This window comes from Macrobrachium rosenbergii, chromosome 18, assembly GCF_040412425.1.
Source record: "Macrobrachium rosenbergii isolate ZJJX-2024 chromosome 18, ASM4041242v1, whole genome shotgun sequence".
NCBI lineage: Eukaryota > Metazoa > Arthropoda > Malacostraca > Decapoda > Palaemonidae > Macrobrachium > Macrobrachium rosenbergii.
Genome location: NC_089758.1, coordinates 1,412,300 through 1,427,665, shown reverse-complemented (window position 1 = coordinate 1,427,665; position 15,366 = coordinate 1,412,300). Strand labels below are relative to the sequence as shown.

The 15,366-nt window shown below is 36.6% G+C and overlaps 1 protein-coding gene across 1 annotated transcript in view; it reads left to right on the top strand.

Moving 5' to 3' along the window:
• The window catches only part of LOC136848014 (uncharacterized), a 48,905-nt gene that overhangs the window by 576 nt on the left and 32,963 nt on the right, over nt 1–15,366 (top strand). The gene's annotated exons all lie outside the window — the stretch shown is intronic.

The window sequence follows — 15,366 nt, the reverse complement described above, 5'->3', positions numbered from 1 at the left end:
GGCCTTGATGTATTTCCACGGATGTTGATTTGTTGAAAAGATGTGTTGATAATGTGAGCGCAGATTAATTCAGTCAAAAAACGATTATTATTTAATCACTAAAACCCAATCGGTGGAAGTTAGATTTATTTCCGATGGCCCGATTCTTTTAGTATTATGTTTTTCACTTTTATTTTGTTCTAACAGTAAAATTCTCGTCCGTGATAAAATTTTTATTCGTCTCCGTTTTTGTCAGATACGGTGACACAAGCATTCCATTTTGCATAATACGTAAGCTTCATCCTACTCTCTCTCTCTGTTCCATATTCCAATAATGTACTCTTGACAATTAATTTGGTCCTAATATCGTTGTTATTTTTCAATCAGTGGATATTGTTGCACAGTAAAAAACAAATGGAGTTTAGATATTACATAACTCATTACAATTGGTTTCTAGAATGATTTTTGCTGTGTTTGTCTCTTTATATTACTTAAATCACTTAAGGTTGCAAAGCAGTTTTTTTAACAATATGGAACGCAGAAAAATCAAAACTAAAGGATAAACTTTTAAATTTCTGACCAATCATTCATGTCTGGCAAGTTGATCTCATAGCTCAAATGCTTGCTCACTGCCAACTAGTATAGTCACAAGCAACAATTAGGTACTTGTGATCTACCTAGCTACTTCCAAGAGAGCCTTGTTGGTAATGGATATGAGACCAAGCTTGATCTGATTGACTTTAGCGATGCCTTTTACCTGGAAAATTACAAGGCCTTTCAGAATTGTTACCCTGGTGTTGACGATTTTTTCAAGTGACCGGCAACGGACTTTATTTGGATAAACCTAGGTATTTCTTGTGTGGTTTTCCCCAGGGGATTGCTTTGGTACCCTAGTTAGTTTAGTATTTATTGGTGATATGTTAGCTTAATATAAAGATAGTTCAGTATGCAGATGATGCAACTCTTGCCGCAGTTATTTTCTCTCGAATATGCGAAATGATCTACTGGAAAACGTGGACATTACTGATGACCGAATCCTGAACCTTGCAACCACTCCATAATTCGCTGCAGATGTTTGACAGTGCCTGTATTACACTTGAAGCCAAGATTTCTTTTTTGTAGCCAATAAAAACACTGAGCGATGCCAGAAGTCTAGGCATTACTCACAAGGTTTTGTGTGTATCGAGAGAAATGACACTAATGACATGTTTCCCTGAACTTTTGGTGGTGTATCGTTACTGTATTCTTACCAGATGTGAGCAGTAACCCCGATCTTCATCGTGTAAATAAAATGCTCAAAGTGGCGGTTTCCCTTTCGCCAGCAATGATAAATATGAATAAGGCTACAGATTGATTGATTATGAAATTTAGGTTTTGAAGACCAAGCGCCGGAACCCATACGGATTATTCGGCGCCGTAAAGAAGGTGAAATGTATAAATTAATGATATGATTGATAATGAATAGGTGAATGATGACATACTAGTAAAATTCAGTGTTAAAATATGAACGTAAAAAGTGAAGAATGATATTAGATAGAACCAACAAAAAATAAGAATATATTAGACTTTTATATTCAAAATATGTACTTAGTATAAGAATAAATATGACTAAATTCTTTATTAGATATACTGAAATCATATCTCATTAAAATAACCAGATTCTTTGTCGGACGATAGGCTATCCTGTCTGGCCGTGTTCCAAAAGCGCCAATTCTCTGTCTTCCGTAGTGCTTGCGCCTCTATGAGTGTGGTGCTTGCTTGGCAGCGCATCGGCGCCCACATTCTGTTGAGGTATTCTGATGGCTGCGCTTGTAAGTTTGGTCAAACTCTGCATACATAGATACTGTACTATCAATAAGGTTCCCCTAAGAGGCCATTTTACAGAAACAGCAAAACGTCAAAGCAGAAATTGGCTGGAGAGATTCAGCGCTGGACAGAACAGCTTTGCAACTGGAAAATGTAAAGTTTACTGGTAGTTAGCTTAGAGCAAAGGATGGATTTTATTTGTTAGGAAGGCATCACGTACCTATTGATGCCTTGGTTCGAGTCATTGCTGTTATGACGATGCCTGTGCGTCGCTCGCCGTCATAAGTACTTCACATTTATAATCATGTGTTGCTTTCTGATTCAAGACCCAGCTCGCGGTGGACTGGACTTGCATGGTATTTTTTCTTTTATCCTTTTCAGTACATCTTTCCTTACTTCTCTCAGTGCTATCTCGTTATTCGTTCTAGATTTCCTTTTTGTCTTGAATATGTGACTCTTTAAAACTACTTCAGATAATCTGTATAGATAAAATTTATTTGTAATCAATTCTAGTGGCAGATTAAAGGTGTTTACTGTTACTGGAATCTTGGTTGAGATGGACTGTTTTAAACCCTACTTTTACAAAATATGCTCTTCCTTTTCAAAATGATGAGTATTCAATACTTCTGTGAAATGTACCTGGTGTCCTTCTGACACGAGACAAGGTCTTCTATATAAGGCTGGTTTCCAATTTAATCTTCTAAATTGCGACGCCCACTAAATCAATCAGTCAGATGTGACCTTTTGTAAAATTATTGCTATGAAGTTGCACACACCTACTCACTCTATAAACATTTTTTCACTCGAATGTCATGGCGCCCTTTTTACAAGGATTTCAACCACTTGAAAATTAATGCCTCCCTAAATCTCCTATGTATTTGTAATGAATAGGGAATAGAACATTTGTGCAAGCTCACTCACATTAAGGTTCTCATTCGTAGCGAACTGGAAAACCAACGAGAGCTTTTCTGCAGAAGAATTGAACCCTAACCCTTCATTGTGTTTGTTGCCAAATCTCAAAACTGGCTCGGTGCCAAATCTTTAAGCTCCTGTTTCTTTCCTTTACTGAAACGACACTCCATAGTGTTTGATAACCGATGATGAATTAGTAAGGATTTTGTTTTTCTTCTTCCCCTATTCACGTTCGTAAAACGGCTTTCTCATTTTTTATATTGCTTGTATAAAAATAACAGGCATAACATAATTTCGATAAGAAATATTGATTTAGTTTGGCTGCGCTTACATTGGATAAAATCTCTCTCTCTCTCTCTCTCTCTCTCTCTCTCTCTCTCTCTCTCTCTCTCTCTCTCTCTCTCTCTCTCTCTCAGGTAATTCTTTTGATTTTTGATTTCTTAAATTCCAACTTTCCCACAACTTGTCAACATCACGGAAAGATCTGTCGAAGCGGCTCACATACAGTATATATATATATACATATATATACATACACATAGACACACAATATATGTATAATGTATGTATATATATATACATACATACACACACACACACACATATATATATATATATATATATATATATATTATTCTCAATACGTTCGCTGCTTTTTCCACTTCTTGATTCATTCTGCATTTTCTTTCATCTCATCTGAAATATCTTTGTTGTCCTACAGAGAGAGAGAGAGAGAGAGAGAGAGAGAGAGAGAGAGAGAGAGAGAGAGAGAGAGAGAGAGAGAGAGAATTCTGAACGGTAAACATTTCATAAGCCCACTGGTGCCGGAGAAGTAAGGCAGGGAAATAAGAATCTACCGAAAAGGCTGCGTCAGACATTCACAGAAAGTAACTCTTACAACAGAGAGGAGGGAATAGTGTTTTGCGAAAGCCTACCCGAATCTTTTTGGCGCTTGAGAAGGGATTCAGAAAACTGTCCCGCAGCACCTTGCCCTGCGTTTCCCGTAAACGTAGTCGGTTGTGAATGAATCTGCATTCAAGACGAACCTCCTAAAGCGCCGCAGCAGATACCACTGGATTTTGGGCACTCATTTGCGCTGTATCTGCGCACCGCTAAAAATAATCGTGGCTGGAAAAAGCTCCGCAGTTGCTCCATCTTGGAGGATTTTAATGGTCAAGACGCCAAAGGAGAGAGAAGGACGCCAACAGAGCTGGCTCGGTGCAAATAAGTATTCGTTGTACGTCTTTTGATTCCTAACTTACATCTCTTCATTGCCAGCCATTTCTTGTCATAATATTGGTACTGCTAAATTCAGGAACTGCACCTGTACCACATGTACGGGCCAAGTCTGAGTTCCTCCTTTTATCAATAAGTTTTTTTATTCCGCGATCCGTTGAAGTTTATGCAAATTTTTGGGGGGGACCAGCGTATTTCACGTGTCTACCTATAGTCTCTCTCTCTCTACATCTACACAAACACACACGCACATATATATACACACACACATTCAGTTTATTCTACATTTTCAAGTTCACACCGAATACAAAAGAAGCTGACAGAGCTTTATATACAAAAACAGGAGGAGGGTGGGGTTACAGTTTGTTAACCTGGGCAGCATGTTCTTTAAACAAAAAAGACAGGGACAAAGGATCAAGGGATAATCTAGGGTGGAGATAAATTATTAAATGATTCCCCTTTTTCGGAAATTTTTGTATTCAACCTTTCTTTTTGTTCATTTTCGTCTTTACCATTATGTCCAGTGAAGGATTTTCCATTCTTATGGTGGAAACTTATAGAAAATAAACTTCTCCGAGTTCAGGAACTTGCCCTTGTCATAACAGATTGATTTGGCGAGATGTTCGTTCAGCATAAAGTATGTGTCGAAGTTCCGTTCACTGAATTGTCCGTTTGGCTCAAGTCAGCGGCCTTGTGTTTGCGTTTGGTTGTTGAGTGGGAATTAAAGAAATCTGGTTGAAGCTGTTGAGATGAATTATTTATGTGGTACATGGGACGTCACAAGAAGTGAAAAGGTGAGAAATGTGGAGAGACCAAGAAGTGATGAAGAGATTAGCGTCAGTGAAAGCTTTAGATAAGTCTTTTGAAATGATTTGGTCTCTTAGAAAGAAATTCATAATTCAGAAATGATAGGAGTGACTGAGGTAGTCACAGAAAGTGCATGATAGAAGGGGTGAAAGAGGTACTGGCAGGATGAACCTTAACATCGAGGAAGGGCTAGAAAGAGCCCGTGCAAGATGGATGTGAACAGAGTAGTGCGCGAGTAGAGGGCTCGACCCGCCGCCGTCTGGTTTTCCTTGTAGGTGCTCATTCTGCAGGTCAAGTACTAATGTGGTAGTGACCTTCGTGCAACACACACACACATATATATATATATATATATATATATATATATATATATATATATATATGTATATATATATATATATATATATATGTGTGTGTGTGTGTGTACATATACATCATCATATACAGTATCTATATACATACATATATATATATATATATATATATATATATATATATATATATATATATATATATATATATATATATATATATATATATATATATATATATTACGATGGATGGAACCGCTTTTCAAGCCACCTCACCCGTTTTTACATCTGTAACGTAGCAGAGAGAGAAATAGAATTCATTTCAACTGTTTAATTACTAGAACTGTGGGTTTCCACTCACCCCTTCATAAACTCTCTACTTCATTTCCCAAAATGGTTAAACCTAACCCCTCTCTCTGTTCAAAATGACTGCCTAAGGCCTTGTTCCAGATGACCTTCTAAGATGCCTTCCTCGGCAGCGCCAGACAATGGGCAAGGGAGGGGGCAAAAAGAGAAAGTTGGCGCCCAGCCCTATCCTAAAACATCCACGAGGGTTAACTGATGCCATGTGGCCTATATAGAAAACGTGGCAAAGATTGACCTTTGCGCCACCTATGTTGGACGCAATGCGTAATCCCCGAAGGTTATTTATAGATGATGCAACAAAATCAGGAGAAATGCTCAGAACACCACCGAGGGCAGACGTCCTTAACCTTGCCTGACCCTCGAACTTTCTACGTGTTCGACCCCGAGGTTTGAACCAGCATACCCTTGTGGTGGCATTTTAATTCCCTCCTCCTTCGCCAGCACCCTATCAAACAAGAACACCCTCAGCTTGGTGAAGGTAATGTGCTGGAATAAGGTTTCTTAGTCAGTCACAATTCCTGTTATTTCTGTCTGATTTTTCAATTATTTCCCATTGTGAGATCACTTCAGTAATTTGTGTTGGAGCATTCAGTATTAACGTAATTATGCATTTAGTGGTGAACTAAGTATTTGGCACCATCTGTGCAATTCTGTCCCCTCTAAGCGTCTTATTATTCTTGCAAGTAACCGTCTTGCATATATATTGCAGACAGGCCTCGACTGTGGAACCACTTGGCTCTATCCATGTGCAGTCCCCCTTCTACCCCCACTGCAATGTTTCCTGTTATGAAGACATCATTGGCGTTCTGTATAGGATTCATTCATTTAGCAGGCCCTTATTATTACCTGCCTAGTAATTCGTCATTCTTCCGTTCTGTGTTTGTTATGTAAATATAACTAGTTAAGAGGACCCTTGAGTTTATGTAATTTTCTCTCACATGAAGAAAGCCCTAAGCCACAGATTTTCCCTTGTTTGTCTACAAAGTTGTCCTAATATTGAGTCAGATGTGTAATAAATACAGTAGATTTCTTGATAATGTAAGGAACTCCCTGCATTCATCTGTTGCTGCCCAGAATCAAGTAAGTATCCTGGGACATTCGTAGCAATATATATATATATATATATATATATATATATATATATATATATATATATATATATATATATATATATATATACACACACATATGTATATATATATTTATATATGTATAAATACACACACACATATATATACATTATATATATATATATATATATATATATATATATATATATATATATATATATATATATATATATATATATATATATATATATATATATATATATATAATATATAAGGACTTATCCTGAGGAGGAGACTTCAACTAATTTTGGTGGCAAATTCTTGAGATGATTTTCATTTAGAGAGCACAGATGAAAATCAGTGGGTAAGTTAACTCTTACGATGAGCAAATCCAGTATTAGTTGAATAATCTTCATGCGTGAAAGAGTATTTAATTTTCCCGTCTATACGCTTATTACTTATGTGACTTCCTTCACATATTCTGAAAGAAAATTCCCCATCTGCATACTAAATAGTCCCATGAATATAATACGGTGATATGGGACCTCTCATCTGCTAAAGCCTTTATGCTCCTGAACTAATATTTTCCAGTGTCAGCTCTATTATACCCAAGAGTCACCTGGAATGACAAAAGCGCCCCAGGAATAAAGAGAACAATTGGAAACAGGTCCATCCCGACTGTTTGTGTGCCTGTGTTGCCCTGAATAATGGTTGCCATCCCAGTTCAAAGGAATGTTATTGATCAGACTCCATTTGAATTCAAGCACTCATGCAATATGTACACCTTTACGCGCTGTGATCTGAATGTACATCAGTCACATCTCCAGAATATGTACGCAGAGTTTCCGAGGAAGCTCGTGCTGTGAGGGGAAACTTCATCAACTATTTATTAACGGTATTGCTCGCAAGAGGTTCAGTGCAGGCAAGACACTGCTTGAAGATCGCCCAGTCCAAGAGAGATTTGGTGCCTGACGCCTCTGCAAAGCAAAAACAAACAGGCAGAGGATCGTGTCTACATGTCTACCCTTTTGACATGGTTTCACTGAAGACGCGTAGACAAACACTCACGCGTAACTTAGGTATACTGTATGTATGTATGCCTAGAGTATAGCTGCTGTGCACGTTAAACTGCGATGCACTGGATAATTTCAAGATAGCTTGTTATATAGAGACACAGACAAACACAACGCACACACACACAAACATATATATATATATATATATATATATATATATATATATATATATATATATATATATATATATATATATATATATACGTGTGTCTATGATTAACAAACGAAGAAAGTATTCGCAAGGCGGTCATTTCAGGTATTTTGCAAGCATGGGCAATGCCACCCCAAGAATGAAGCACCGCAATACAAAGGCAGGAAAGGCTTTGCCGTGTGTAGAACTCCCGACAAGAGTACAGTAGATCTTGGCGGTAGTCATACTTTGCGTGGCTAGCCAGGAATTAAACAACAGAATTTTTCAAGTAATGTTTTGCTAAAATGCGATTATTTACGGTGTCTATGCCGGGCTGCAAATTGACACGACTGAGCAGACGAAGTCGATGCTGTCTTCAATCTTTAACTTTCCGTGGTTATCGTTAAAAACGAAAAAGTGATTGTATGGACTGAAAATAACTAAAATTTGCAATTATTTGTTGGCGAGGAGATTGAGCAGTGAATGTTAACAAGAATAGGGTTAGGAGAATTTACGAATGAAGAGAAAAATAATAAAAGAACGATAGAAGAACGGGAATAAATGGAACGGCAGGTGGTAAGACCAAAATAGAGTGAATCACAGAATTGGCAAAAGCAAGGAAGACTAACTAGTTCTCCTGAAGATCTATATATATATATATATATATATATATATATATATATATATATATATATATATATATATATATATATATATATATATATATATATATATATATATATATATATATATATATATATATATATATATATATATATATATATACACATACATACACATATATATATATATATATATATATATATATATATATATATATATATATATATATATATATATATATATATATATATATATATATATATATACACATATATGTGTATTCATATATATATGTGTATGTATAAAATATATAGATATATACACATATATTTATAATTATATATAAATATAATATATATATATATATATATATATATATATATATATATATATATATATATATATATATATATATATATATATATATATATATATATATATATATATATATATTATGTATGTATGTATATATTACTTTCACAGGCCCTCATTATTGCAATGGTTAAAAGGGGAGATTCATTATTTCCAAGCTTTCAGAGACTCGTCTGCCTCCATCCTCAAGGAGCCAAATATATTTGGTTTATTGAAGATGGAGCCGGATGCGCCTCTGAAAACTTGGAAATAAGGAAGCTTCTATTTTAAACTTTCTGTACTACTGAGGTCCTCTGTGAAAGTAATAACTTGCACTGTTTGGAGTATATCTACATATATAGTATTTATATATGTATGTAAGCTATATATATAATATATATATATATATATATATATATATATATATATATATATATATATAAATATATTCAAATATATATATTATATTATAATATATATATATATATTATTATAAAATATATTCAAATATATATATATATTATAATGCATATGCATATATTATTATTATTTATATATATATATATATATATATATATATATATATATATATATATATTATATATATATAATATAATATATATATATATATATATATATATATATATATTTATATATATATATATATATATAACATACATTTACATATATATGTATTTATATATAACTGTATATATATATATATATATATATATATATATATATATATATATATATATATATATACACGTGTGTATACACATAAATATATATGAATATAAAATGAAGGCAGGGGAAGCGCACCAACAGGTCAAGAAAGTCATATTTATTCAATTGCAACGTTTCGAAGCCAACCAGCAGGCATCATTGTCAAGCTACAAGTAATAATACCTAATTACTACAATAAAATTAAGTGACAAATATTAAAATACACAATATAAATTACATTAAAACAAGCAAAGTTAACAATATGAATAAGGACCAGCCGTTGAGTGCGGAGGCAGAGGAAGGACTGACCAAAAACGTAAACAGTTCACGAGAGATGATGATGTGTAGACGTGGCATGGATGTTCAGTGAGGGGACCAGTTTTTTTAGTAAACAATGATTCATTGATTGTTAAAAGTCTGTGATTAGAGGCTCTGCCCAAAACCTTAAAGTCTTTGTACTGAATAGAATATTTGCATTTAACGGCATGATCCCTTATGTTGGAAAATTCGGGATCTGAAAGTTTAATGCCAGTTCTATAGCTGACACCTCTATGACTGTCGATTCGGACTTTAAGTAACCTATGTGTCGATCCAATATAGGTTCCTCGATTACATCGAGGACAAGCAAACTTATAAATAGCACAAGAGGTCATTAAAGGATCCAAACGGTCTTTGAAGCTGAAAAGGCTACCGATATTCAGTGGGTTTGTGGGTATAATTTTGATTTTAACGGCAGGGAGATGACGGGATATTAGAGATCGGAGTTCTTTATAAAAGATTGTGTCGTGAATAAAAGGAAGACTGGGATAGAAAGGTAGTTTAGGAACGTGAGGAGTAGGATGACTTGGAACAAAAATATTATTTAAAAATTTGGAGACGTGTTTAAAGAATAAGTGGGTGAGAAAGCAGTTGCTGTTAAAGTATTTTTGCAGGAACGTGATTTCATTGTGGAAAGCTTGCCAACTAGAATGTCTGGCGAAGGCTTTGGCGCACTCAGGGTCTACGCCTTCATTACTCATTACTTGGCTCCATTGCACGGTAGCCGAAACTGCCGCAGATAGGAAGTTTTGCATGCATATTTGTCAACAGAATTGTTCTGGAGAATGGCTCATGATTTCTCAAACTTCGTCATATAAAAGTCTCAAGCATGATGCATATACGTTTGCGACAGTGTCTACGACATGATTCTCTGTAGTGTGAACGTAGCCTAACATTTTCCATTCTTTCTCCACCTCATCCCCTCATCTATCTCTCTCTCTCTCTCTCTCTCTCTCTCTCTCTCTTGGTCCAGTTTTTCCTTCGCAAGAATAGATTTTCACAATAACATAAAGCTCCTTAAAAAGTGTAGATTATTTTCATCAGATTTTCCTTATTCGTTCATCTTTTCGTTTGCAGTGATTGAATATGAAATAGGGCTGCATGCACAGAATGTCAATGTTGATTTTTCAGATTAGATCAGAGTTTCAAACGAACAATTCTTAATTCTATTATTGTCCTCAAAACAATACTTATTCGTCCTGTTTACCTGCCATTAGAAGGACACGTTTATCAAAGACGCCTTTTAACATTTCATTGGAGCTTCATTTAAAGTTACCCTGAGAAAAGAAACGGCTGATGCCTTTTGTCCCACGGAATAAATCACGTTGCAGGGATTCCAGTTGCATTTCACTGATGCTTCTCTACTTCATTTGTTCCAAATACAATTCACCTGAAGAATATAGTTTTAATATGAATGCACTTAGGATTTTGGGGTTCTTTCTGTTATGTATGAACGAATTCCACTGAATCTCTTTTTTAAGGAAATATATATATATATATATATATATATATATATATATATATATATATATATATATATATATATATATATATATATATATAAACTATATATATATAGTTAAAACATTTGTACGAAAAATATTTCTCATGGATAATAAATGTGGGGTACAGTAAACATATACGCGTGCTATTTCTGTTCTAGTATCCTATGCCATCATAAACAAGCGCATGAACACATACCATATGAGCAGTAATGTGACTCAGATTATGCAGTTCCAGAGAACAGAATCTGAAGTAGATTTTACATGCAGGTTTTATCCTTAATACTTGATGAATGAAGCCATTTTTGATGTTTCAGTTTTCTCGGAAGTTCTTTTTTGTAGAACAAAGGCTATTTGTGGACTAATGCGGAAGTATAAGTCTATAAGGTTTTTCTTTGTTATTCCATCAGCTAAAATTTCTTCCATGAAATGCTCGGCTGCATCTTGCTATTTCTGACTGTTCCATTTATTTTAGGTATAACAACAGTAACAATGGTGGACATTTTGACAGCAATGCTGGTGATAAAAATAAATCATAGCAAATGCTGCTGTAGACATTAGCACCAACATGAAATGAACAGAATTACTTTTCTAATTTTTCAGAAATCCCACTTTTTAGCCTTAGATTTTAACTCTATTCCACTTCCTTTCTTCTTTCATGCTGTCCAACCTCTCTAACTATTACTTCATATTGCAACTGTGGAGTTTTCTCCCAATCCCAACGTTATATCCATGTACACCATCTTTATTTTCCAATCTCTTCATCTTGCTGTCCAACCACTCAAACTCCCTCTTTTCCTTGTCTTAAGTGCTGAATGCCCAAAGGTGCCCCAGTGCTTGGCTTGACAGTCTAAATTTCACAGATTAATCAATCAGTCTTTGAGTCGTTATGGCAGGAAATCAAATATTACTAACATCTAATTCTTTGCATTCCTCTCCACTGTTAAAATATTACTTATTCAGAGTGGGAAAATAAGTTGAGATACAGTAGATTCAAGTGGAGCAGATTGTTAGCTAAGATCAAGTACCTACCGAGGTCAATTTTCCTACAAGGTACTGATTATAATTATGTACCTATGTAACACGGTGGTGTCCCTATGACACAATCAGGACAGAGATAACAGACCTCAAAAGAACAATGCAACAGGAAAAATGAGAGTTGGGGGAGGAAGAAAGCTAAATTGTCAACTGATGGATGCCCTTATTTCACATTAGACTGTTAAGTCAGATAGCTCAACAATTACCACACCTGCATAAAGTATTCCAATCTCTGCACAAATTTGTTCCACGATGGAATCATGGCAAGACCGTGGTTCCAGACAAAACATTTGTAGCAGGTACCTGGAATCTGAAAGAAAAAATTTGCATGGATGTTTGTTGACAACTAACAAAGGTGATGTGTTCATCCCTAACTAGGCTAATCTGGCCAAGCAGCAAAATAAGTGAAAGATCTAATAGTCCAGAAAAGCACCGTTGTTCCTATGGAAATACCAACCATCAGTTAAACTGGTAACAACGTGGTTAATTGGAGGTAGGAGGTGACTAGGATGAGTCCCCCAACTCACCTGCTGTAAGCCAGCACTTTTTCTTCAACTGTGGTCAAGGTCAGATGTCTTTCTGTATACTTTGATTGACTTTCTAAGTGAAATTGTTTACCTCTCTTTTTGCAATGTATAGTGGTTATGTTGTCTGTTCAACTTGGATGTGAACAAGAAAGGTTAACAATGGAGTGTGAAGGCGCTGAGCCACTTTCTGTCCTCTGTGTTGGTAGATCCCCACTATTTTTTATATTTCTGCATGTATAGGTCCTGCAATGGAGTGTGCAGGATGGTTTGCTTTGCAGTGGACTTGCCAAGGACTGGAGGAAGGCCAAGAAGCATTTGCCAGTGACTATTGTTGACAGAACTCTACCTTTGACACTGCCGAATCCATTTGGCTCCATCCTCCCAGACTGCCTACCATCAGGGCAGTCTGCTGTGTTATCTTCTCTTTCAGGAGGATCAAACTCATCACCTAGTAGTTCTTCTGGGAATGGAGGTTCATTCACCTTCAGAACCCTACCAGGCTGAGCTGGAATAACACTTTTGAGAAATCAATGACCTCACTCGTGAGCACAATGATAAGGTGAAGGTGGCCACACCTCTATTGCTGATCCTTATCTAGTTGATAGAGTGCACTCCAGGGGCAAAACCATTGTTCGGACTGCCAGGGTCTCGGTTTTCAGTTTGATCTAGGTAAATAGTCTGATATCTGTGTCAGAAGGTTCCCTGCTGTCCAGCAGATTAAGCAAGTTTCTTTCTTCACTCTTGATGCACCAGAGGACTACACTTTGCATCATGTTGAGACTTCTTCTATATGTGGACTCCACAGTCTGCAGACTGACAAATGGCCTCCCACTAAAGAGACTCTAACAAGAAAGTACCTTCTTCTCTGTCTTGGAGTCAGGAGCTATGGAGTCAGTCATCACTGCCTCCTTCCAGTCAGCATTGTGGCTCAACCTCTGGTTGAACACACTTGCTGACTTTGCCATCATAGGAGTCTCATCTGAGGATGAGTGAGGAAGTTCCAGATGCTTTTGGTGTTGGAGGAAAAGGGGTTGACTTTCCACTGGCATCTAAGTGCCAACCTATAGGTTACAATGTACTACAACAACACATCTTCTGCAAAGAGTGTCATTTTCTAGCATCAGGTTTAATACTACTCAGTTTTATCTTGGCTACAACCAAAATGTGGAATAGTTAGCCTAGTGTAATTGTGGAATCTTCAGATCCCCAAATATTTAATTTAGGAGCAAATTCATTCCTACTCTCTGCTGACGTGCCATGAATTTCACATGTATCATTTGTATTCTCTATTTCCTTCAACTTATCACCTTTTCCTATAACTTGTCTCTCTCTGCAGTTTGATTTCCCTTTGGAGCCCTCTTGGGTATATAGTCTGTTGACTCTGTCCATAAGGGATTGCAGCTGAACATTAGAAAAGATAGAAGAAAGAAACTTTGTCCTGAGAAAATGGGATAGACTGTCTATGTTCTTCTGACAAAAAGTTTCAGCTGAGTAATATCTGGGCTCCTCTTTATTTTTTCCAAAAGGGGAAGTAGAGGAAACAGTGGTGAAAGGCTCCTTAACCACAGTGCAGTCTCCTTCACGTCATTCAGGGCTTTGAAAGGAACTGCATTTAAGCTTTCAGGGCCACTTATGCCTTCTGCATCTGTTATTGAGAAGGGTCATCCTCTCTCATGAAAAGGATAGGAGTCTTCTCACTCCTTTCTGCTACCTCTTCCAGATCCAGCTAGTAGGAGAGGTAATGGGGAGAAGAGAGAAGGGATGACGAAGTTGGCTCTCCCCCTCCCAGCTGCCATGTCAGGGGCCGTACCCTTGATGGCCATTGTGCAAATGGGGCAGCAACAGGAAGCATAACCCTGGGCAGTCTTTGTTCTTCAGGATGATTACAGACCACCCTTCAAGGACTGATACCCTCTCCTCTCTCATTGCCAATCCTTTGTCTGGCCTACCCTCTGGGATTTTCTTTTCCAAACTCTGTCCCTTTCAGCAGATGTGAAAGCAATGCTGGAAAAAAATGTGCTTAGGTTGTATACAACTTATCTGTAGGCTTTTGCAGTTGTTAATCCCTGATGGGTCTTGGAAACTGGCCTTCAATTTCTCTCCTTTGAATGAGTTTGTGCTAAATGTTGGATTCCTTCAGAGATGGTGACTTCATGCTTTGGTGGATTTTATAGATGCATATTTACAGGTATCCATTCATCAGCCCTCAAGTAAGTACCTCCTCTACTTTGTCTGTGAATGGAATGTTTACCAGTTTAAAGACATGTGTTTAAGACTGGCCAAAGTCCTGCAGGTGATCACATGAGGGTTCACCTTGATGTTAGCTTGGGCCCACTTACAGCTGATGCGTTTTTGCATTATCTCGACAGGTGCCTAGTTCTGGCATCCTAAGAGGTTCAGCTGCTCCAGAGCAGTGACTGTCTCCCTGTATTTTGTCACGATTTGGGATTGCAATCGACTGTGAGGGGTTGAATCTCACTCCCATGTAGCAGGTAAAGTAACTTGGAATGCTGATAGATAAGGTCACAGAGAGAGTCTCCTTGCCAGACTAGTGAGTCGGCAACCTGAGGGAGGTGACAGCACAGTT